This window comes from Bombina bombina, chromosome 5, assembly GCF_027579735.1.
Source record: "Bombina bombina isolate aBomBom1 chromosome 5, aBomBom1.pri, whole genome shotgun sequence".
Lineage (NCBI taxonomy): Eukaryota > Metazoa > Chordata > Amphibia > Anura > Bombinatoridae > Bombina > Bombina bombina.
The window spans coordinates 1,126,868,894-1,126,896,189 of NC_069503.1; positions in this window are offsets into that span (position 1 = coordinate 1,126,868,894).

The window sequence follows — 27,296 nt, forward strand, 5'->3', positions numbered from 1 at the left end:
AAGAGGACTCCAGTGGCAACCTGTGAAGCTCTGGTGAACTCTATGCCCAAGAGGGTTAAGGCAGTGCTGGAAAATAATGGTGGCCACACAAAATATTGACACTTTGGGCCCAATTTGGACATTTCCACTTATGGGTGTACTCACTTTTGTTGCCAACAGTTTAGACATTAATGGCTGTGTGTTGAGATATTTTGAGGGGACAGCAAAGTTACACTTTTATACAGGCTGTACACTCACTTTACATTGTAGCAAAGTGTCATTGCTTCAGTGTTGTCACATGAAAAGATATAATAAAATATTTACAGAAATTTGAGGGGTGTAATCACTTTTGTGAGATACTGTATATAGCAATTAGATGTTTGTTTAACCTCTTAAGGACCGGACATTTCAGACTGATACGTCCCCAAAACCTAAAAGACCAGAGCATTTTTAGCATTTTTGCCATCACTCCATTTTAACAGAAAAAGAGCCTTGTTTTTTTCTTATTTATCTGCCAAAACTATATATATGTATGTATATATATATATTTCTAGTAGACAACCCAAAGTATTGATCTAGGCCCATTTTGGTATATTTCATGCCACCATTTTACTGCCAAATGCGAGCAAATAAAAAAAAAAATCAACTTTTTCACAAACTTTAGGGTTCTCACTGAAACCATTTACATAGTGCTTGTGCATTAATGGCACGAATAGTTACAAAATCTTCTCTGGGATCCCCTTTGCTCAGAAATAGCAGGCATATATGGCTTTGCCATTGCTTTTTGGTAATTAGAAGGCCGCTAATTGCAGCTGTGCACCACATTTTATTATTTCCAGTAGTGAAGGGGCTAATCAGGTAGCTTGTAAAGTTAATATTTGCTTTAGTGTAGAGGTTATCTTCCCACCCCCTGATCCCTCCCTCTTCCCTCCCCCACACCCCACCGGTCAACCCCATCTTAAGCACTGGAAGACAGTCTGACAGTATGCAGTTTTAGACCTTTTTTTTCTTTTCTTTTCTTTTTTATTATTATTATTTTCTTAAGTATATAATTACCCCCTTACCTTCCCACCTCCCTGACCCCTACCAAAAAGCTATCTAACCCTCCCCCCTCTAACTAGTTTCTGCCATCTTAGGTACTGGCAGCTGTCTGCCAGTACCCCATTTTCTTTGATATTTTTTATTGAATAATAATAATTAAGAAAACAATGCTCCTGCTCTGTCTGACAGCAGGAGCGAGCTGCACTTTAATTATAATTATGAATTATATAACATTAATTTTGAGGTTTACTGTCCCTTTAACTAAAATTTCATGTTCACTCCAGTAAGTCCTGAAACTCTTGGGCCATAAAGCTGCATTTGCTGCTTAATAAGGGCTTTATTATGAGTGGATTGCTATTTAGCGCTCCTGCTCGTGCGCTAACATGCAGTAGAAGTAAGCCTTTTGTACTCATCTGGTAGCAAGTGTATTACAAGTTGAAAGTAAAAAGTTATTATTTGCCAAAGTTATTCCTCACCTACTAATCCGATGCGCGCTAAATCCTGAAGTTAGAATATTGCACGGGTGTTAACGTATTCCCCCATAGAAGTCAACAGAGCAAAAAAAATTGAAAAAATCTAACACCCTACTCGCGAGCTAACCCTATTGCATATTCTCAATTGAGCTAACCCGACATTTAAATATATTAAAATTTCACATTCCAAAGTTCTTCACATAGAAGGATATGTTCTATGTATTCAAAAATACATATTTCTACATATATCTGATGGTACTTTGGTACAATGTATATCTATACCTATAAATATATATATAGAGAGATGATTATATATAGGTATAGATATATACAGATATATATAGGAATATATATTTATAAACACACAGAACATATTCTGCTATGGGCAGAACATTGGAATGTGAAATATTTACAGTAAATACATTGTTAAAACCTTTATTAAATATGAATATTGTATAAATATGTTTTTTCATGTTTTCATCTATTTGCGTGCAAAGGGCTCCAATGCACTGTCTATAAATGTATACATATATATTTATGTGTTTTCATGTGTATATATGAAATATACTGTATACACATATAAATACATAAATACATACAGTATGTACACACATATAACTAGATAGATAGATAGATAAATAGATAGATAGGTAGATAAACACCATTGTTGAGCCTTTATAACTTTTTTGTGCAATAATTTTTTAAATAATTTTTATTAGATAATGTTACTATGAGTGTAACTGTACTTTTGCATGTATTTTTGATGTGTTTAGTGCAACTTTTTATTCTAGCATTACAGTTAACCAGAGCGGGTCACGCTAACCCAACACGCTTTAAATTAAATTGCGCTCAAGCGATCCGGTTTACTTTTAACTTGTAATGTTTTTTTTTCACTTTTAGCTTTTGACACGCGCACACAGGCTCGATAAACCCAATATCACTTGCGCGAAACTGTTAGCGCGTCACTTTTAATCTGGCCTTCATGGGGCCCAAAGTTTCATTCCCCATAAAAGTTTAGTTATGCATAATTTAAAAAATGCTTGCTTTTCCTGTAATTTAACCCAGAGAGGCTGGAGTGCATTCAATGGAATAAAAAATGCTGACACACCTACATGCTGCACATTAATTGGTTGATCAATGGAGGAACTAATTTACATCTTTCTATGATTGGACACAGCAAATGAAGAAAGATAATCAACTTTTCAGCCAAGTGTGTCCTGAGTCTGTAAACCAAAGCATATTTTATCTAACACAATGACACTGTTAAGCACAGTTAACCCTTTAAGGACCGAGGTATTTCCCAGTTTCCATGACACAAGCAATTTTGGCATTTTTGCTATTAGTTTGACCTTAATTGTCTGCTCTCTTGTTAGGCACACTCACACATTTTATACACCGTTCTTTAACAGACAAACAGGCCTTTCTAGTGGTACCCTATATGGGTATATACAATAACAATAAATAGGAATTTAATACTAGTGTTTTAACTAGTGTAGCTAAATACCTCCAAATAAATTCATTATGTTGTCCTTATTTTATGAATACCCCACATGTCTATGTTTATAAATAATTTAAAGCAAATATAGGCTAAATACTACAAAGATGGAATTATTGATTTAATGCTAAAATTTGTTATGCTTAGACTGTAAGCTAAATAGTGTTCACCCATTTAAAAACTGCTACAAAATTCCCAGACATTTACATTTGTAGAATTTAGACACCCTGGGGTTCCCAACCTTTTTTCTCTCCTGTACCCCTTGATTAGGCTTTTCATTTATGAGTACCCCCTCTCTTCATTATCCCCACCCATTTCTCAAAATAAAGGAAGCACTTTTTTATAGGGGAGGTAAGCTATACCTGAATGGCATACGACTGTACGTGTATGAACAAGATTAAAGGTCAGATCTTTTTCTCAGGAGGAGCCCTGCTGTGTGGCTGGCGCCTCTGGCAGCTGCCTGGTTGCCCCTAAACATGGCCCTCGTGGGGAGGGGCAAAGTGTAAAGATCCTAAAAATAAATATTCAAATTTGTGAGATCAGATTGATATTACCCACCCAGCCACTATGAACGTTTTTAGTTGGAAGTGAAGCAATCTGAATCAAGCAAGCACTAGCAGCAGTACTTTACTTACCAGCACTGACTATAACTTATTTAGGGATGAAGACCCGCCTCGCCTGTGTGACTTGCAACCTCCACGTCTCTACCACACGTGTCCATGCAGCTATGCTGCAGTGCCGCTTCTAACTGCGCACTTGCAGTCAAAATTTTGTGCACGGGGGTGGGTGGAGCAGGAGGCTAAGCTGTCTGGTGACACAGGGTGATCATTAATATGTGGACCGGAGACATCCACACCCGGCCACATATTTCAGGTGCAGGGGCTCCCATCTGCCTATATGCCAGGCCAGGACTTCACTTGTTACTTTCCGGCTAAGCGCTCCTTCCTTCCACAATTAGACAGTGGTTATTAGTTGATGACCCATTGAGAGTGCCCCCCAGACCCTCCCCCCGCATCTTCCGCCATTACCCACAATATTTTCACGTACCCCCAACCGGTCCGCCAAGTACCCCTAGGGGTACGTGTACCACAGGTTTGGAACCGCTAGAGCACTGCTTTTCAAACCCATTCTCAGGCCTCCCTAACAGACCAGAGTTTTAGGATTACATTGGGTTAGAGCAGGTAAATAACCATGTATACTGATCAGCTGATTATTTCACCTGTGCTTCCGATATCCTCAAAATCTGGCCTATTAGGGAGGCCGGGGACAGGTTTGAAAAGCAGCGATCTACACATTATGTTTAACCCTTTTATCGCCAAGGGCAGAAAATAAAATTTAGGGGTAAAAAAACACTCAGAAAATCAAACAATTTATTAAAATAAAAGGATAAAAAATAAACTTTTATTAAAATAAAATGTATTAAAAATACATTAAAACACTTTATTAAAATTAATTTGACACTTTTTTCACTTTACGTGTTCACTGGGACAGAAGGGGAGGGGCCAAGACAAGCCATTGTCATTGTGGCTGTCACAGTGATCACCTGACTCTAGGATACATTTTTAGTACATCACTGGACAGCCTCACTCCTAAGGAATCCAGTGATTGGCCCCTGCACCTGATACCAGCGGACTGGGGCATGCTAGGATCTAGACTCCATTTTAAGTGTAGAACCACTGTGACATAAAACCCTTATTTTACCCTTTCACACTCATTAGAAACTCCTTAAAGCACCAGTAAATACAGTAGATTTGCATAACCAACAAATACATGATACAAATACAATGCAATAGCACTTAGTCAGAATTTCAGGTGAGTAGTACATTTTTTTCTGACAAAGTTTTGTCTATTTCCACTCCTATTGTATCATGTGACAGCCATCAGCCAATCACAAATGCACATACGTATATTTTATGAATTTTTGCACATGCTCAGTAGGAGCTGGTGACTCAAATTTGTAAACATAAAAAGACTGTGCATATTTTATTAATGGAAGTAAATGGAAAGTTATTTAAAATTGCTGTTCTACATGAATCCTGTAAGTTTGATTTTGACTTGATTGTTCCATTAAATGCAATGCAGAGAAGATATATATAGATTGCAGATGATGAATCCCATTGGTGTATATGCACTGTGCACTCACTAACCTCTTGGTCAAGTGCTTAAATGGAGCATATGCATGTATTCAGCACCATGTGAGCATAAATGGTGCCAGTCTCCAAGTTAAAAACACCCTTTTTTTAAATACAGCCATAGAGTTCTAGCCTATTAGAATGTTCCTTTAGTCATTGGACCCCAATACAATTGCCTTCTATGCCTTATGCAAAAAACGCTAGCCCAGTTTATTGGGTTTAATACGTTAATATTGTGTAATATACTTTACAAGGGGATATAGTTTATAAATCTTTTCTAAATTTCATGATTTCTAAAAACTGTTTAGAGCGAATCTCATGACTGTAAAAAAAGAACACATAACTTGCTGTTTATTTAGATTTTGCTTACCTTGTATAACATAAAAGTGAGAGGAAGTCAGCGGTTTCAGTAAATAAACTGTACGGCTGCCAAACCAATATTTACTCGTGCACGCGTTTGTAAGTAATCCAGCAACAGGTGTACAATACATAAAAGAAGCCAAGTAGAGTCAATATTGACTGAATAAAACAGAATGACTAAATAGACCATGATGATTTAGAAAGAATCGATCAAACTAAAAATCCACTAACAAAACATCGCTTCCTGTCCAATTACTTTAAGAGGGAGAGGTGTCAACTAGCAAAGCATGGCCAAAATTCACATGTATGGTGCTCTATTTACTTAAAGGGACATTCTAGACAAAATTGGAATCCCCATGGATGCCTTTTAGTTTTAAATACAAGTATTTTTGTAAAAATGCTTCTAATAAAAGCTATAGCTGTTTCCAAAGTGTATTTAAGTATGCATCGTGCACCAGCATTTTAAGCACAGCACTTGCTCAGAGAGCCTAAGGTGTTTGTACCATCTGGTAATGACTTGATTTGTTAATTGCTGACATGATACAAGCCCCACTGGAGATATGAGCAGCTGCATTATTTAAAATGCTGGTGCACTGAGAATATCTAGCTATGTTTCACGTGCACGTGCAGAGAAAAATGCTAACACTAAAACAGTGCTAACCTTTACTAGAAGCATTTTTGCCAATACATTTATATTGCAAGTATGTCTCTATTCAAAGATGTAATTCATCTATGTGCATTTCAATTTTGACTGCAATTTCCCTTTAAGAACTGAGAATTGAGATATTAATATATAGCGCCTCTTTAAAACACTTTACAAGCAGGTATTAACCCTTAAACAGATTATATTTGTCTATCTTTTTTCACTTTTCAATAGAAATGAATCACAGTTTACAGTGACCGAAGCTCATAAATACACCTCAAGCAGAGCACTGGTGCCAAACACAAGGGAGTTATGGGGTTTACCTGTTTAATTGATTTGCAATAAAATGAACTGAATATGTTTTAGAAAAAAATAAAATGGAACAATTTGTATTTAGTTCAGTAGGATACAACAGCAGCTTGCTGTAGTGGTTATTAGGTCATCTGGTAGATTAGGGGAGTGTAGTGTTAAGGTAATAATCCTTAGGTCGCTGGTTCGATTCCAGCTAGATGTCTCCTAGTTTATATTTGTGCAATTTATATAAATGGAAAAAAAGTCATTGTGATCAACAAATCATCCAAACTGTAAAAATGGAGACTGGGATTCAAACCCACGCCTCTGTGTGTCAAGGCACAAGGTTCTTCTGCTTTGTGACATTCAGCTTTGTAAATGAGAAAGAGGACGAGGAATTGGTGAAAGCTGCACTGGAAAATCAGATTGGCCCTAGAAGTTATTGCAAGAATGGCCCCAGCTCCTCAAGCGCGCAGTCTCCACCACCTTACCTAGCTAGCCAATGTAGTCCTCTGTTCTACGGGGCCATTAATCTGCCCTCACACCCTCGGCAGGAGCGGAGAAGCCTTGCATAAATGCACTACACAAGGCTTGCTCCATTACCTCCCTACATAGGCACTCCTGGTATCCCAGTGAACCAATCCGGCAATAGTAAAAGCACTTGTAGAAGTTAAAGGGGCATAAAACTAAAAAGTATTCTTTCATGATTCAAATCTAACAGACATACATACATTAGTTCTAATATGTAATTTGCTTTTCTCTATTGCTATCCTTTGTTGAAAAGAATACCCAGGTTGGCTCAGGAGCTGAGAGCTAGCTGCTGATTGGTGACTGCACATGTGTGGCTTGTGTCATTGGCTTATTGATGTGTTCAGCTAGCTCCGAGTAGTGCATTGCAGCTCCTTCAACAAAGGATACTAAGAGAATAAAGCATTTTCAGATGATAATATACTTTCATTATTTATTTTGTTCTCTTTTTTTCTTTAAATCTATTCTGAAATTGTGGGCTCTTCAGTTCCTGTTAGAAATGGAAGTGCAGAACACACAGCCATTGGCTAAACACTCTAATTATCTATTTATAACTGTCTCTAATTGGCCCTAGCAGAGAAGGTAACCTAAGTTACATCATGGCAGCTCCCATTGTTTTATAGACATTAAATATTTTACACTTATTTTCTAAATGCTTAAACAGCTAATGAAACTTTAAAAAAAAAAAAAAAACATCTACACGTTATTCTCAGGCTAATCTTTTCTTTGAATTCTAGCTAGCATTTATTTAGTGTTTAATGTCCCTTTAAAAATTCAAAAATGCCTTGGACATGCATAAGGCTATCGTAAGAAAACAGTAACGTGAAATATGGGAAGACTTGATAGGCCTTTTGGTTCTTATCTACCATCAAATTCTATATTTCTATGTAAGCTAATATTCACAGCAAACCATAACAAAGTGATAATATTAGTACCAGATTCCTGATTGACCCAGTGTTATTGTCAACAGATAAGACCATGGGGCCTATTTATCAAATGTCTTGCGAACCTGATCTGACAGTGCTCCCTGCAGACTCACGGCCAATCGGCCACCAGCAGGGGGGTGTCAATCAACCCGATCGGGTTGAATTCCGGCGATTCCTGTCTGCCTGCTCAGAGCAGGCGGACAGGGTTATGGAACAGCGGTCTTTGTGACCGCTGCTCCATAACTTGTGTTTCTGGCGAGTCGGAAGACTCGCCAGAAACACAGGCCGTCAAGCTCTGTTCAGAGCTTGATAGATAGGCCCCCATGTGACTATAAAAAGTAAACCAGAATGGATAAAAGGGACAGTCTAGACCCAATACTTATTCTTTGTTACTTATTGTTACATACAAGACACGCATCTTGTAGTGGGTTCCACTACTATAAGCTTGTTAGATGTTACTTCCGCCAACAGCTTTCTTCTTGTCCAGTTAGCTGTTTTCGTCTATGACAGTTTAGCAGTTTAAAATTTTTCAGTTTGCCATTTCAAATAGCACATGCACAAATCAGCACCTGTAAGTAGGAAAACATATTTAAGAGTCTATTGTGATTGGAGAAACGTAACATACCAAAATATACACACAATAGGTGGGCGTAGCTTGGTGGCCATTTTCAGCTGCTAACAAACGAATATTTAAATGTTTAATGTACTTCCTACAAGCTTATAGATGTGGGGCCAGTTACAGAATGTTTCTCTGGTACATAACAATAAGTAATCAAAATTATGTATTGGCTCCAGACCGCCCCTTTAAATCACCTGATTAAATGAGAAACCTTTGAATATAAATGTAAAGCGCATAAATAATAATAACAAAACAGTCTCACATGGGTTTGTTTCATACTCATCAATAATGTGGGATACTTCACTGGGGTTCCGTGTAAATAGGCCCACTTAGGTTACCCCTGGACCCTCTCTTACCATTCTCCTGACTTCTCTGTTTGGTCACTTTAGAGGCCCATCTCCTCTGGAAAGGGCGTGGTCATTGTACATGCTCTGTGTGACCTCTCTTGTGTCACCCTCTTGTGCCCTCTTTTGTGGGTGAGTGAGTATTTTATGGAAAACTCTTAACTAGTCTAATCCATCTTATAAAGTTAGGTTTAGACATGTGCATTCAGCTATTGTAGGCCGATCTGAATGCTGAAGATGACGGCAGCAAACCTCATTCAGACGGATTTCTTATTCTCTAAGACCTTTGCAAATCCAGATCTCAGTTTGTTGCACTTTAAGAAGAAGAAATCCAGCTCTGAAAATTGATGAATGGGGCTTGTGGCCTCCATCTTCAGCATTTGTATCAGACCAAAATAGCCAAATGCACATGTCTAGTTAGGTTCACAATAATGATTGGCTAACATTAATTACACCTTAATTAACATTTGTGTTAAGCCCTTAAGGACAAGGCCATTTTTAAATGTATTTCCCTTAAAGACCAGGGCTTTTTTTACATTTCTGCGGTGTTTGTGTTTAGCTGTAATTTTCCTCTTACTCATTTACTGTACCCACACATTATATACCGTTTTTCTCGCCATTAAATGGACTTTCTAAAGATACCATTATTTTCATCATATCTTATAATTTACCATAAAAAAAAAAATATGATGAAAAAATGGGGAAAAAAATACTTTTTCTAACTTTGACCCCCAAAATCTGTTACACATCTACAACCACCAAAAAACACCCATGCTAAATAGTTTCTAAATTTTGTCCTGATTTTAGAAATACCCAATGTTTACATGTTTTTTGCAAGTTATAGGGCAATAAGTACAAGTAGCACTTTGCTATTTCCAAACCACTTTTTTTTTTTCAAAATTAGCGCTAGTTACATTAGACACTGATATCTGTCAGAAATCCCTGAATATCCCTTGACATGTATATATATTTTTTAGTAGACATCCCAAAGTATTGATGTAGGCCCAATTCGGTTTATTTCATGCCACCATTTCACCGCCAAATGCGATCAAATAAAAAAAAAAAGTTAACTTTTTCACAAACTTTAAGTTTCTCATTCAGTGGCGTCATCTGGTGCGTTGACTCATGGTGACACCCCCCCCTCCCCCCCGTAATGTGTTTTGTGACTCTAAGCACATTTTTGGATAGAAAAAGAGTGCAAAATAATCACCACACAAGATTCCTTCCTAATTTTACACAATTTTCTAATCTACTTCTATTATCACATTAATTTACATTAATCGCTTAATTCTCTTGGTATCCTTTAAGGAGCAGTAATTCTTTACTGCGAGCTAGCTGAACACACAGGGTGAGCCAATGACAAAAGGTGAATATAATAAAAGTAAATGAGAAAGTGGTTTAAAATTGAATGTTCAATCTTAATAATGAAAGTTTAATTTTGACTTGACTGTCCCTTTAACACTAGTTTTATATTGATTAGCAACATATAATATTAGTATGGTTGTCATAATGCACGTTACATTAGGTGTGCACCCTAAGCTGATAAATAGATTGATAGATATAATATATTATACATAGTTGTATTTACTTACACACATTCACATGAAATTAATATATAAAATCAGTCTTAAATGTCTAATATAAAAACAGTACTAAGCAGTAACAAAAATATATAACTAAAGATTTAGCTCAATGTAAGCATGTTAAAGGGACATGAAACCCAATGTTTTCCTTTCATGATTCAGACAGAGCATGCTATTTTAAATAACCAATTCACTTCTATTATCTAATTTGTTTTGTTCTCTTGATTTCCTTTATTGAAAACCTCATGAGCTGCTGATTGGTGGCTGCACATATATAACTCATATTATTGACTGACCTAATGCATTCAGCTAGTTCCCAGTAGAAGTATATTGCTGCTTCTTAACAAAGGATAACAAGAGAATAAAGCAAATTAGATAACTGGATAAAATTAGAAAGTTGTTTAAAATTGTATTCTCTATCATGTCTATCATGTTTCTTTAAACTTAATTAAATTGTTTGTTAACACCTGCTCCAGTTCTATATGACATTAGTACTATATATATATATATATATATATATATATATATATACCTTACTATATATAGCACTGCTGTGGCAAGCGGCATTATTTACTCAAACAGCTCTGGAGATACCTTGCCAATATAACTTACTAGGAAGTGACTATGTGGAGCTCCTACATAACATTCAATAATAGTACAGCTTCACAGGTAACAGCAAAGATGGAGAGGTCTCTTCAATAGTTGGCAGGGTAATCAGCCTGACTACATGTGGGATGTGGCACTGTATGGATGTAGGATTTATGGATTTCATGCATTGACACACCCAGCCTTCACCCATTAGTGTTTATTTAACCATCCCATAGCCACCTGACAGTAGTAATCCCTAATCACAAGCAGCTGAGCCCCCCGCCGCCCACATCCATATCTGCAAACTCCCATCACTTATACATCGCTTGGCAACACTATCCACAGCCACACAATGCAAATTCAGCAGAGTAATACTAACACATGTAAACATTTGCCTTCCTATATCAGCCCCCATGTTATGTAATCCCCCTAAAACAATGGATTTACTTACATCACCCCCAGTGCATACTCCTCAACACCTAAGGACCCTCTCCCACTGTTTAACCCTCCCAAAAAAAGAAATAAGCACACACAAAATAATAAAGACATAACCCTAAATGATAACCAAAGCTGCAGCCCTCCTTAAGTATTTTTGCCTTAGGTCTGGTAAGGTTCTAGAATTGTGTGTTTTTAAGCAGCCTAGAAGTGGTAACTCACTGTTAGAATTTAGCCATCCCCACTCTTGTGTTTTTTGAGGGATGGGCTATCTTACCGGTGATCTGGATTCCGGTCCCCAGTCCAGTCCAGATGTCACTCACTGTACTCGGGTATGATCCACACCAACCACTTTCGTCCCGCTCTCTGAACGTCCTCCTCACAGTTGCGCAGTCGCAGTGGTTCTTGCTCCTCCCACCTAGCCTGCATGTATTATCTCAGCAATAGTTGAGCCCGTGAGGAACGTGACCGGTCTACTAGAGGAGGAGGGACAGACTGGTCTGGGAGGGTGTGAGGTGTGGCAAGCGATCGATGGCTCATCATGGCTGGGATCATTCTCAGATCTCTGACTCTGAGATGGTGGTGCGTCAGTGCGTGAACCAGCCAGCAACTGCCATGTGTGGGGGGGGGGGGGGGGGGGGGGGGGGCGGTGCTGTACAGCGCACAGTGCACAATAATAAAGTTTAAAGAGTCAGACAGTACCGAATGGATATGATAATAAAGTGTTTTAATATTACAAAATACAACTTGATTGATGTGTGCACAGTGGTGTCACCCCCCCTTAGGGTGTAACCTGGGTGCGGGCCGCCCCACTAGTGACGCCACTGTTCTCACTGAAATTATTCACAAACAGCTTGTACAATTATGACACAAATGGTTATAAATGATTCTCTGGGTTCCCCTTTGTTCAGAAATAGCAGATATTTATGGCTGTGGCATTACTTTTTGGTAATTAGAAGGCCGCTAAATGCCGCTGTGCACCACATTTGTATAAGGCCCAGCAATGAAGGGGTTAATTAGATAGCTTGTAGGGAGCTTGTAGGGTTAATGTTAGGTTAATTTTAGGTTTTGGGTAGTGTAGTAGACAACCCAAAGTATTGATCTAGGTCCATTTTGATATATTTCATGCCACCATTTCACTGCCAAATGCGATCAAATAAAAAAAATCGTTAACTTTTTCACTAACTTTGGGTTTTTCACTGAAATTATTTACAAACAGCTTGTGCAATTATGGCACAAATAGTTGTAAATGCTTCTCTTGGATTCCCTTTGTTCAGAAATAGCAAACATATATGACTTTGCCATTGCTTTTTGGTAATTATAAGGCCGCTAAATGCCACTGCGCACCACACGTGTATTATGCCCAGCAGTGACGGGGTTAATTAGGTAGCTTGAAGGGAGCTTGAAGGGTTAATTTTAGCTTTAGTGTAGAGATCAGCCTCTCACCTGACACATGACACCCCCTGGTCCCTCCCCAGGGTTGGCTCCAAGGGGGGGCATTGGGGGACAATTCCCACCCAAATGGAATGCTGTGCCCCCTCAAAAAAAATTGATATGATCATACGCTTTAAAAATAATAAATAAAATAATAAATTGTTATGTAATGCTGCATGCTGGAGGCGGAGTTAGCTGCCGAACTGTGAGGTTGCATCACGTATCTGCAAGGAGCTCCGTGTCTTAACCTCTTATTTGGATTTGGAAGGTAATTAGAGACTTTTTGGACTTGTCTTTAACCCAATTAATTTTACCTAACTATCGTGAGTTACTAATTTTCTTAAACAATAGACCATGTTAACATATGATTGTATCATATAAATATAAGTCTATAAATGGCTACTGGCTTCTATCGACGACTCAAAAGTTTAACTGGCAGCTGTCTGCCAGTACCCACTTTGCAATAAAATGTGGCCTTTTTTTTTAAAAAAAATAACTTTTTCTGTAGTGTAGCTGTCCCCCCATACCATACCCTTCCCTCCTCTCCCAGATCCCCTTTTCAGATTTATTTCTCCCTCCTCTGCCACCCACCACCCTCTCCCACCACTTAAATTTTTAATATGCAGCCAGATTGCGGGCGCGAGCTCACACACGCGCACCGCCAACAGGCATTTCCGATTGCTGGCTGGAAGCTCACCAGCGATGGGCCGTCCACCCACTTACCTGCAGCTGCTCCCACCCACCAACGATCAGCATCATCGCTGGCCGATGCAGAGAGGGCCACATCAGTGTGCCAAAAAAGGTATTGCAGTGATGCCTCAATATCCAGGCATCACAGCAATACCTTGAAAGCGTCGGGAAGCGACGTACAGGGAAGTGTGTCGTTAAGGGGTTAATTAGCTAAGATTTAGCAGTCAGAATATTTTTTTCTCCAGAAAAAATGCGGTTGAGAGGTGAAATGATATATATGCCCATATACAGAGATTGTACAAAAAAATATGTTCTCTAGCGGGATACAAATATTATTTATTATTCTACCTATAAAGTTCTCCGCTTTAGTTATCTTATTTTTAGTATCAAACCTGATAGTTTGATAAATAAGAAGCATTGATGTCGCGGATATCCTTATTTATCAAATCATCTACTCTGAATGCCCATCAAATAAAGAAATTTTTGTCTTTTTTTGCAACTTTATTTATACCATTTCATTCTTGTTTATGAACAAGCACATTTCATTTCATCAAGTGATGTGCAGTGAGGTCAGAGGCTGGTGAGGCACTAGATATGATACGCCGGAGAAACACATGTACAGAGGGCCCCAAGTACCCCCAACAGGGCAGGTTTAAATGATAGCTGAACCAGTGCACAGGTGACATAATCAGGTGATGGGTGAGAGCAAGTTAGTAACCACTGAGTTACTGATCAGCTGATTACTTCACCTGTGCACTGATTAAGCTATAATTAAAACCTGGCCTGTTGGGGGTACTCGAGGACCATTGTTGAGAAACACTGCACTAAAGCACCAGCTCATCGGAAATGTATTGATTACCTGGAGAATAAAGCACACATACTCTGCTCACTGACACACACACACACACACTCTGCTCACATACCCACTTACTCAATTATGTGGCACAGTGCCAGTTACTAAGCAATTAGAATGATACACAATCTCTTCTCTACTCACTACTGTATTGTAAAAATAGAAATAATTTACCATACAAATTTTGCACAAAGGACAAGTTATCAATACTGCCAACACAGCTGCTGCAATATGGTGTTCAAGAAACACACGTGCACATCCCACTTAGGTATGCTCTTCAACAAAGGACACCAAAGGATACCAAAAGAATGAAGTACATAATAATAAAAGTAAAATAGAAAGTTTATTTTTTTTGTGCAATTTCTATCTGAATGATGGAAATGTAATTATGACTTTCATGTTCCTTTCAAAAACTAATTTGATTTGCTGACATGGGGCCAGTAACAGTTGATGCTAATTCTCAAAATATAAATAACTAGAAAAGTCTATTAAAATAGCATGCTCTACCTAAATCATGAAAGTTTAATTTTAAATGTCTCCCTTTGACTATGTGTTTAACCAGTTACTTTACAGTGGCATTATTTCTAAAAACATTTAACAACTGCAATAATTACATATATTTTTTAAATTACTCATTATCTCCTTTTATTAATATAAACTTGTATAAAAGCAGCACATATTAAAAACACAATGCAACAGCTTTCAATTGATTTGTGAATTATAAGTTAACAGCAGTCTTTAAATAAATGGAGACACAGAGAAAAATAAAAATAGATACTGCATCCTCTGACTGAACAGACATAACATATATGGAGTTTGTATCTAATTAAATCAAATAACCATGAAAAAGGAAGGCTTAGCAATATTCAATGTCAAAAACCTTAATTTAAATAATGTGGACACTGCACACTTAACTTCAAACTCTGGGTTTTAAATTATGGATTTAAATTTGAATTGACCCTTTGACTTCCTGTCAGTATTGGGTTATGCTCACTTACTGTCCCCCCCCCCCCCCCCTGTTAATGAGCTGTATCTGAACACAATTTGTGAATCACAAGAGATGTAGAATACTACTTTACTCTTCTGCTTGGGTTATGCTCACTTACTGTCCCCCTGTTAATGAGCTGCATCTGAACACAATTTGTGAATCACAATAGATGTAGAATACTACTTTACTCTTCTGCTTGGTGTCATCTGTTCTTAGGTTACCTCAGCTTCCAGTTGTGTCACATGACCCTGCTCACTGCATCCTCCTTCTGATTAATCTATATATCCTTCACTTGCCAGGAGGCATCAAGAGGGGTGCCTCCTATTGGTACCAATTTCTGCTGCTAATATATTGACAGAACACAGGTGGCGCTGCAGCACAGCTTTTCCTTTGACCCATGTACTGCAATGGAGAGAAGCGTTCCTGTACCTGCCTCTCCATAGCATTACATGGGGGGAAATATTTTTTGGGGGACTTTTTTGTTTGTTTTTTGTTTTAATTAAAATGTAATTAAGCTTTCGCCACATATGGCAGGGTAGGCACTGCCTCCCCTGCCTCCTATGAGTGCACGTCCCATATATATATATATATATATATATATACATATATATATGTGTGTGTGTGATATGTCTGCATGTTTATTGTTAATGACTGCGATGAGAATATAATACCATAACATCTCATTGATTTCTATGGCATTCACATGCTGAAAGGTGGCAGATCTAAAGTTAGGTACGCTGCATTGGAATTACAGTGAATTCACAGTTAAAGTAAAGGCCCGTATGACAAATGGAAGAAGGGCACCTGTGATCCCACTTCCCCTCAGTAGTGGATTATTCCAGGATGGGTGGGGCTGGAGAGGGTTGATAAGACCCTGATCAGGAAGTGAGGTCACAGGTGTCCTTACCGGAGCAGCACGGTAGGAGGTGTGTTGTGTTGTGCACTGACTTACCTGGACATGGAGGCATTGCTGGAGGAGTTGCTGTCGGCGGCGAGGAGGAACAGTGAAGCATGGATCCGGCAGCAGATGACGACGGCTGGTGAGGCAGCCACGGCACGGTGGTTCCGGTGGAGGGTGCATCGGTCAGGAGCAGAGGACGGACGTCCAGGAGGTCGAGGCCACCGGAGAGGTTGAGCCCAGAGGTCAGCATGAGGAGATCTGGATGGGAGAGGAGCCAGCCAGGAGGTCCACGGGAACAGATGGCGAGGTCGGAGGGCAGCAGAGGTCGACGAACAGGAGCGGTGACCGAGGCCCGGCCTAGGACGGCGCCGGGTCTGACGTCATGGAGGTACATCAGCGGGCAGAGCCAGGGACAGCGAGAGGATGCGGCAGAGCGGGGAGAATCGGGAGGAGCGACACAGAGACAGGATTGGCTAGGGAGGAACGGAGGGGCGAGGAGGCTCCTGGCGCCTCTGGAGGAGAGATCCCAGCGCGGCAGGACCAGTTTACGGAGCCGCCGCTTGAGCTCAATGCCAGCGGTGACTTTGGAGACGAAGAGGAGGATCCCCTGGAAGGCACATCAGCAGGACCTGGTACGGCGGGTCAGGTACGAGATCTGTCCGCTTTGGCGCAGATCTTACAGTTATTGTCTCCTCAACGGAGTGGAGGGGGCTGGGGACAGGGACTCAGAGGGGGTGGGCAGTGGTTAGGGGGGGTTCTGAGGGGAGAGAGGTTATTGCTATGTCTACATTGCAGGCAACAGGGGCAGGAGGCAGGACGGGGAGAAGGGACACACAGCCGGACAGGACGGTGATCTCGGGAGGACATAGGAGCTCTAGGTCACCGCTGAGGAGGACACGGGGAGGAGGATCACCGGCATCACCCACCTGGGCTCGGGTGGATAGGAGCCACGACCGGAGCAGGTACGGCAGAGGGAGATCTCCTGCCAGGAGGGAAGCGGTATGGAGGAGGCTGGACATTAGCAGAGGACGAGATGAAGAGGATAGGGACAGAAACCGCAGGGAGGAGGCGAGGCCAGTACGTGCGGAGGGACCAGGAATGGTGCAGCAGCCAGCAGGTGAGATGGCTGGTGAGGCACCCGGTGTGAATGAGGCAGTGACTGGTGAGAGGGAGGCGATGGTTGCGGGTCTGAAGAATTTGCTAGCAACATCAGAAAGGCCGGGGGGTCACGGTGGCAGCGGCGTGGGCCCCTCTGGGGCCTAGCCTGGCAGCGGGCTGGTCGCAGGTGAGTGCAGGGAGCGCAGAGGTCCCGGTGGCTAGCAGGGGCAAGGTGGTGGGAGTTCCAGAAGGGGCCCTCAGGAGACCATGTCTCTGTTCGGTAGGCCCGTTAGGGATCCACTTGACCAGCGAATTGAGGGAAAAGATTGGAAAACGGGAATTTGTAGAGATCTTCTCTCTGTTGCCCCTAGAGCATGTCTTGGAGGTCAAGGAGGACGAGAAGGAGAAGGGTAAGAAGGAGGAGGAAGAGTGTAAAAAATGGTGGTGCAAGTTGCCAAAGACTTTTGGGAACTGGTCGCGGGCTTTTTGCATTATGGCCAGTGTCATATGTGAGAAGGCACCAGATCAGGGATCCTCCTTGTTTTGTTATTATAACGAAATTGCGAGTGCGTACAGAACATACGGGGGATTGGCATGGTGGAGATATGATGAGGGTTTCCGGCAACGGTTGGCGGTGTGACCAGAGATGAGGTGGTATGATAGAGACATGGGGATATGGCTCGAGATGATGACCCCCTTGCGGGGTAATTATCCATTTCGGGGCTTCAGGAAAGTGGCCAGGAGTGGAGGCTCCGGAGGAACTGGAACAGCAATCCGAAAGGGTTTGTGTTTCCAGTTCAACGAAGGGCAGTGTAAGTTTGGGGCATCGTGCAAATACAAACACGAGTGTTCAGGTTGTGGGGGAATCCATCCCTTTGCTAAGTGCTTCAAAAAGGGTAAACAAGGGGTTCGGTCAGGGGACATGGGTGCAGCAGGCATGGATGCCGGTGAGGGTCGAAAAGATGGTGCCATGGTTAGAGGTGTACGCCCATAAGCGGGGGCACGCAGGGGATGCCGAGCTGCTCCTCACGGGTTTCAGTTCGGGTTTCATGATCCCGTACAGAGAACAGTATGCGGCGGTGTTGTGGGTAATTTGAAGTCGGCCAGGGAGCACCCGGAGGTGTTAAGGGAAAAAGTTTACGGACCCTCCATTTCCCAATTTGAGGGTATCACCATTGGGGGTGGTGCCCAAAAAGGTCCCAGGGCAATTCCGTATGATCCACCACCTGTCTTACCCAAAAGGGCTGTCGATCAACAATGGCATTGATCCGGAATTGGTTTCGGTAAAATATGCGTCTTTCGACAAGGCTGTGGAGTTGGTGAGAGCAGCAGGGAGGGGAGCATTGATGGTGAAGGGGGATGTTGAATCGGCCTTTTGCCTTCTCCCAGTTCATCCAAGGTGTCATCATCTGTTGGGATGTATGATGGAGGGATCCTTTTTTGTGGACCTATGCCTCCCGATGGGATGTTCCATTTCATGTTCGTACTTTGAGAGGTTCAGTTCCTTCGTGGAGTGGGTGGTAAAACAGACGGCAGGCATTTCATCAGTAGTGCACTACTTGGATGATTTTTTGTTCGTCGGTCCAGCTGGCTCGACGGTATGTGAGCAGTTGGTCCAAGTATTTGGACGGGTGGCTAGGGAGTTTGGAATCCAGGTGGCAGCAGAAAAATCAGAGGGGCCTGGGATGTCATTGAGCTTCTTGTGAATCCAAATGGATTCAGTCAGGATGGAATGCAGGTTACTGGAAGAGAAAGTTGTGGACCTCAGAATAGTTATCGGCAGGATGGTAGGGAGCAAGAAGGCTACCCTCAGGGATATCCAATCTTTGCTGGGGAAGTTGAACTTTGCCTGCAGGATAATTCCCATTGGCCGAATATTTTGCAGACGTTTGTCATTATTGACAGCGGGGGTTTTGGACCTGAGACACCATATTAGGTTGTCGAAGGAAGTCAAAGAGGATTTAAAGGCGTGGCAAACATTCCTAGAGGAATTCAATGGGAAGGTGATAATGCAGGAGAAAGGCTGGTCGGATGACCAGCTGTGTTTATACACGGACGCTGCAGGTGCCCATGGTTTTGGGGCATATTTAAAAGGCCAATGATGCGTGGGAAAATGGCCCGGAGTGTGGGCCGAGTGGGGCATTTCCCGGGGCGGTTGAATGTTGTCGCTGATGCTTTGTCACGATTTCAGTGGGACAGGTTCCCAGAAGTTGCCCCGGAGGCGGAGCAGGAAGGAATCGCATGTCCCGAGGATTTGTGGCAACTGGGTTGCCAGGATTTTTGAGATTGGTAAGAGGGGCACTTGCTCCTAACACATGGAGGGCTTACGCCCGAGTGTGGAAGATGTGGGAGCGGGAGCTGGAGGAGGAGCAGTTGCAGGAGAGTAGGAGAGGTCGGCTAATGGTTTGGATGGACTGGGTCGGTTCTTGCGAGAGAGAAGGGCTGTCGCCCTCTGAGGTGCATAAGAGGATGGCAGCAATGGCATTTCTTTTCTGGCTAATGGGTGAAGAGGATCTGACAAACGTTTTTGTGGCCCGGATGGCGGTTCGGGGTATGTGCAGGAGGGGATGCCGGGCGGATGGTCGGAGACCAGTTACATTTGCAATTCTGCAAGGGTTGGTGGCGGGCTTTGGTAGGGTGTGTTCCTCAAGGTATGAGGAATTGTTGTTCAAAACGGCGTTTGTATTGGCCTTCTTTGGGGCATTCAGGGTGTCTAAATTGGTAGGTAAAAACCGGTGGGATGAGCGGAATGGGGAAGCAGGACGTGGTGGTAGGGGATGGAGTAGTAGAATTGTGGGTGAGGAGGTCTAAGACGGACCAGGAGGCTAAGGGAGCGGCCGTGGTATTGAGGGAAATTGGAGGCGAGTGTTGCCCAGTGGGAACGGTGAGAGAGTACCTTGGTGTGGCCAGACAGGGGGCAGGCCCATTGCTAGTCCATGCAGACGGGTTGTCATTGTCGCGGTTTAAGTTTGTAGCTATCATGCGGAGAGTATTGGGGTTAATGGGATTGGGGGGCCCTGAGTTTGGGTCACATTCATTTAGGATAGGGGTGGCGACCGAGGCGGCGAACTTAGGGTTGGAGGCGGCGGTTATTAGGAGGCTTGGAAGGTGGAGATCTGAGAGGTTCAGGGGGTATGTGAGGCCGGGTTTGGTGCTTTGAAGGGGGTTGCTGACATAATTTTAATTATATGGCAGATCCAGGGAGGTGTTGGATTGTAGGACATTGGGCGAGGAAGGCGGCGGCAGTGAAGCAAGATGGGATCCAGCTGGGTTTTAGGAGGGACCAGTTAGTCCTCAGATGGTTCGGGATACGGGGAATGAAATGGGCATAGGTAGTGGGTACGGTGGTGGAACATGCAAGCCTTTTCTCTCCTCCGAATGTGTTAGTTTTGCACGCAGGGGGAAATGATTTAGGCTTTATGCCCCAGAAGGAGTTAATCGAGGATATTAAGTTTAGATAGGCTGGTTCAGTTGTTTCCGGGGATGGTGTTAGTTTGGTCTGAGATTGAGAGTAGGGTAATATGGAGATCTGCGTGGGATGTCAAAAAATTGGAGGCTTCTAGATGGAAGATCAATAGAACAATAACCGGAATTTAGGGTGGGTTGGCTTACGCCATGTAGAATTCGAAGGAGAGTCAGGTAGATGTTTTTACCTGAATGATGGGGTGCACCTCAATGAAGTGGGGTTGCATTTGTTTAATTTCACTCTTCGGGAAGGGATTGAAAAGGCCTTAGCTTCAGGTGGTGGTACTCGCTAGACAGCGAGTTGTGGTGGAGGTGCTTGCTAGGTTCTATTGAGGCTTATGCCTAATGGAGTATGGCTGGTATTTATGGAGGTGTAAGCAAAAAGAAAGTGAGGGTACACCCAGCCCTGGAAGGGGTGGGGGGCTTATGAAAAAGTAAGAGCAAGCACTGAGGTGGGCTAAAATTGATGTTGTAAAAAGTTAAGTTAAAACAATGTTAATTTATTTTGGTTTGTGTTAATAAATAAGCTGCAGCCTTTTCTCTCCCAATTTGGTGTTGTGTATTTATTGATCAAAGAACGAGTAATTGGAAATGTGGGGTCAAGCTTTGATAAATGTACCCCTAATGGTGAACATCAGATGTGAATCAAGGGTTATTCAGCAATATTCCCCTATTCAAACTAGTATATATACAGTATGCATATGAACTGATAAAGATTATTTTGTACTGCTAATTAGCCCACCTGGGGAGCAGATCCCTATCCAGTTACTGCTATGATTGCAAGAAACCCACATTGAGGGAAACAAATGGATTTAACACTAGGGATAGAAGCAGGGCTAAAAATGGAAAAACACAGTCCAATAGTAACAAATCTAAAGATACTTATCAATCCAATAATTATCCCATAATAATCTTTATCAGTTCATATGCATATATATACTAGTTTGAATAGGGGAATATTGCTGAATAACCCTTGATTCACACCTGGGGCGAGATTGCATATGCGGCGTCGCCCGCAAAAGCTGGCGTCGGCGGTTCTTAGTCGGATATTGCTATCACATATATGGTGCCGCATATAAATGCGGCACGTAAATATTGCACCCGTCGCCCGTTATTTTTACTCCAATAAACTAACATAGAACCGGCGTCAAAAGTCGGTATCACATATTCAGTGCAAGGACTTATGCGGCGAAAATGGAAACATATTACTCCATTTTCACCTCACCACACATAGGTAGGAACAGCAAGCCTTGCTCTGAATATATGTGCACCGTAACTCCCGGGAAGTCTTAACAAACACCTAAAGTATGCGCAGTATCTACCTGTCAACTGCCATCCCCCACCCCAATAACTAAATAAAAAGTATTAATCCCTAATCCGCCAACCCCCACATCGCAAAGTACATAATAAAGTTATTAACCCCTAATCCGCCTTTAACCCACATTGCAATCTAACTAATTAACCGCTAGATTTAGAGTTTTGTCGGTAAAGATCTTTTTTTTCCAGCGCACCCTTTAAACAACGCCGGTATTACGAGTTGTCTGAATGGCTGCGTTAGCCTCAGAAAAGTGAGCGTTGAGCCAAATTTAGCGCCACTTCAACCCTCAATACCAGCGTTGCTTACGGTAGCGGTAAGCTGGAAAAACGTGCTCGTGCACGATTTCCCCATAGGAAACAATGGGGCTGAGCTGGCTGAAAAAAAAACTAACACCTGCAAAAAAGCAGCGTTCAGCTCCTAACGCAGCCCCATTGTTTCCTATGGGGAAACATTTTCTAAGTCTACACCTAACATCCTAACATGAACCCCGAGTCTAAACACCCCTAACCTTACCTAATCTGCTGCCCCCGCTATCACTGACACCTACATTATATTATTAACCCCTAAATCTGCACTCTGGACACCGCCGCCACCTACATTATAGCTATGAACCTCTAATCTGCTGTCCCTAACATCGCCGACACCTATATTATATTTATTAAACCCCTAATCTGACCCCCCCCCCAATGTCGCCGCCACCTACCTACACTTATTAACCCCTAATCTGCCGACCGGACATCGCCGCCACTTTAATAAATGTATTAACCCCTAAACCGCCGCACTCCCGCCTTGCAAACACTATAATACATTTTATTAACCCTAATCTGCCCTCCTTAACATCGCCGCCTCCTATCTACAATTATTAAACCCCTAATCTCCAGCCCCCAACGTCGCCGCTACTATAATAAGTTATTAACCCCTAAACCTAAGTCTAACCCTAACTCTAACACCCCCCTAAGTTAAATATAATTTAAATAAAACAAAATAAATTTACTATAATTAAATAAATTATTCCTATTTAAAACTAAATACTTACCTATAAAATAAACCCTAAAATAGCTACAATATAATTAATAATTACATTGTAGCTATTTTAGGATTTATATTTATTTTACAGGCAACTTTGTATTTATTTTAACTAGGTACAATAGCTATTAAATAGTTAATAAGTATTTAATAGCTACCTAGTTAAAATAATTACAAAATTACCTGTAAAATAAATCCTAACGTAAGTTACAAATATACCTAACACTACACTATCAATAAATTAATTAAATAAATTACCTACAATTATCTAAAATAAAATACAATTAAATTATATAAACTAAACTATAATACAAAAAAATAAACACTAAATTACAAAAAATAAAAAAAGATTACAACAATTTTAAGCTAATTACACCTAATCTAAGCCCCCTAATAAAATAACAAAGCCCTCCAAAATAATAAAATGCCCTACCCTAAACTAAATTACAAAGTAATCAGCTCTTTTACCAGCCCTTAAAAGGGCTTTTGCGGGGCATTGCCCCAAAGTAATCAGCTCTTTTACCTGTAAAAAAACAAATACAATACCCCCCAACATTACAACCCACCACCCACACACCCCTACTCTAAAACCCACCCGATCCCCCCTTAAAAAACCTAACACTACCCCCCCTGAAGATCACCCTACCTTGAGCTGTCTTCAGACAGCCGACCACCGATGGGACAAAAGAGGACATCCGGACCAGCAGAAGTCTTCATCCTATCCTGGCAGAAGAGGACATCCGGACCGGCAGACATCTTCATCCAGACGGCATCTTCTATCTTCATCCTTCCGGAGCAGAGCCATCTTCTATCCAGCTGAAGCGGAGCCATCCTCTTCTTCCGATGTCCTAAGGCCGAATCAAGGTTCCTTTAAATGACGTCATCCAAGATGGCGTCCCTCGAATTCCGATTCTATCAGCCTATCGGAATTAATGTAGGAAAAATCTGATTGGTTGATTTAATAAGCCAATCGGATTGAAATTCAATCTGATTGGCTGATTGGATGAGCCAATAGAATTGACCTCACATTCTATTGGCTCATCCAATCAGCCAATCGGATTGAACTTCAATCCGATTGGCTGATTAAATTAACCAATCGGATTTTTCCTACCTTAATTCCGATTGGCTGATAGAATCCTATCAGCCAATCGGAATTCGAGGGACACCATCTTGGATGACATCATTTAAAGGAACCTTCATTCGGCCTTAGGACATCAAAAGAAGAGGATGGCTCCACGTCGGCTGGATAGAAGATGGCTCCGCTCCGGAAGGATGAAGATAGAAGATGCCGCCTGGATGAAGATGTCTGCCGGTATGGATGTCCTCTTCTGCCCAGATAGGATGAAGACTTCTGCCGGTCCGGATGTCCTCTTTTGTCCCATCGGTGGTCGGCTGGCTGAAGACAGCTCAAGGTAGGGGGTTCTTCAGGTGAGGTAGTGTTAGGTTTTTTTAAGGGGGGATCGGGTGGGTTTTAGAGTAGGGGTGTGTGGGTGGTGGGTTGTAATGTTGGGGGGGATTGTATTTTTTTTTACAGGTAAAAGAGCTGATTACTTTGGGTCAATGGCCCGCAAAAAGCCCTTTTAAGGGCTGGTAAAAGAGCTGATTACTTTGTAATTTAGTTTAGGGTAGGGCATTTTATTATTTTGGGGGGCTTTGTTATTTTATTAGGGGGCTTAGATTAGGTGTAATTAGCTTAAAATTGTTGTAATCTTTTTTTTATTTTTTGTAATTTAGTGTTTGTTTGTTTTTGTATTATAGTTTAGTTAATTTAATTGTATTTTATTTTAGATAATTGTAGGTAATTTATTTAATTAATTTATTGATAGTGTAGTGTTAGGTATATTTGTAACTTAAGTTAGGATTTATTTTACAGGTAATTTTGTAATTATTTTAACTAGGTAGCTATTAAATACTTATTAACTATTTAATAGCTATTGTACCTAGTTAAAATAAATACAAAGTTGGCTGTAAAATAAATATAAATCCTAAAATAGCTACAATGTAATTATTAATTATATTGTAGCTATCTTATGGTTTATTTTATAAGTAAGTATTTAGTTTAAAATAGGAATAATTTATTTAATTATAGTAAATTTATTTTGTTTTATTTAAATTATATTTTATTTAGGGGGTGTTAGAATTAGGGTTAGACTTATGTTTAGGGGTTAATAACGTTATTATAGTAGCGGCGATGTTGGGGGCTGGAGATTAGGGGTTAATAATTGTAGGTAGGTGGCGGCGATGTTAGGGAGGGCAGATTAGAGGTTAATAAAATGTATTATAGTGTTTGCGAGGCGGGAGTGCGGCGGTTTAGGGGTTAATACATTTATTATAGTGGCCGTGATGTCCGGTTGGCAGATTAGGGGTTAATAAGTGTAGGTAGGTGGTGGCGACGTTGGGGGGGGGGGAATTAGGGGTTAATAAATATAATATAGGTGTCAGCGATGTTAGAGACAGCAGATTAGGGATTCATAGGTATAATGTAGGTGGCGGCGGTGTCAGGTCGGCAGATTAGGGGTTAAATAATTTTATTTTAGTGTTTACAAGGTGGGGGGCCTCGGTTTAGGGGTTCATAGGTAGTTTATGGGTGTTAGTGTACTTTATAGCACTTTAGTTAAGAGCTTTATGTTTCGGCGTTAGCCCATAAAACTCTTAACTACTGACTTTTTTTTGTGGTTGGAGTCTTGGAGGTAGAGGCTGTACCTCTCACTTCTTCCAAGACTCGTAATACCAGCGTTAGGCAAATCCCATAGAAAAGATAGGATACGCAATTGACGTAAGGGGATTTGCGGTAGCCTCGAGTCGCGGTAGATACTTTCCTGCCTGACTAAATACCAGCGGGCGTTAAAAAGCAGCGTTAGGACCTCTTAACGCTGCTTGTTAAGGCTAACGCAGAACTCTAAATCTAGGTGAAAGTGATTAACCCCTAATCTGCCATTTACCCACAACTCAAATAAGCTAATTAAAATATTAACCCCTAAACCGCCAACCCCCCACAATCGCAATCTACCTAATAAGTGATTAACCCCTAATCCGCCATTCACCCACATTGCAAATAAGCTAAATTATTAACCCCTAAACCGCCAACCCCCCTAATTACACTATTAACTCCTAAACCGCCAGCCCCCCACAATGCAAAGTATCAATCTAATCACCAAGCCCCCTAACCTAACATCCCCTAACTTAACCCCAAATAAACTACGACTACCAAAAATAAAAAAAAGTCTATCTCCCTAAAAAAAAAAAATTATTAAAATAAAAAAATCAGCCAATAGGATTTAAGCAACTCTCATCTTATTGGCTGATTTTAAAATTTCAGCCAATAGGAATGTAAGGTACCCCAGGGTACCTTGCATTCAATCTTCAGTGTACGGCGACGATCGCATGAAGAGGATCCTCCACGCTGGATGTGTCCACAGCCGCCGTTCCTGCTCTGTGCCACCTTCGCTCCGGATGAAGAAAGAAGATGTCCCCTTGCTGGATGAAGATGGAGCCGTCTGGAAGAAGACCTTCACCGCCAGACTTCAGGAATGGTGAGTACCTATTTTAGGGTTAGAGTTATTTTTTGTTGGGGTTTTTTGGGTGTTTTTTTGTTAGATTAGGGCTTTTTTATTTTAATGGGCAGCAAAAGAGCTAATGCCTATACAAATGCCCCTTTAGGGGCAATGGGTAGCTTAGGTTTTTTATTTAGGGGGGTTGGGTGGGTGGGGGGGGTTACTTTTAGGGGGTAATTTGTAATTAAAAAGTAAAAGAGCTGATCGCTTTAGGGCAATGCCCTACAAAAGGTCCTTTTAAGGGCTATTGGTAATTTAGTGTTAGACTAGGGAGTGTTTTTGTTTTGGGGTGGCTTTTTTGTTTTTATAGGGTTATTAGGTTAGGTTTAATTTTTTTATTTTGGATAATTTGGTTTATTATTTTTTGTAACCTTAGATTTTTTTAATTTTGGTAATATTAGATTTTCTTTTTTTATGTAATCTTAGGTTTCTTTTTTTAATTTTACTGGAGTGTTAGGTTTTTTATTTTAATAGGAAGTTAGGATATTTTTATTTTAATAATTTCTATTTTTTATGTTTTGTATTTTCGGTA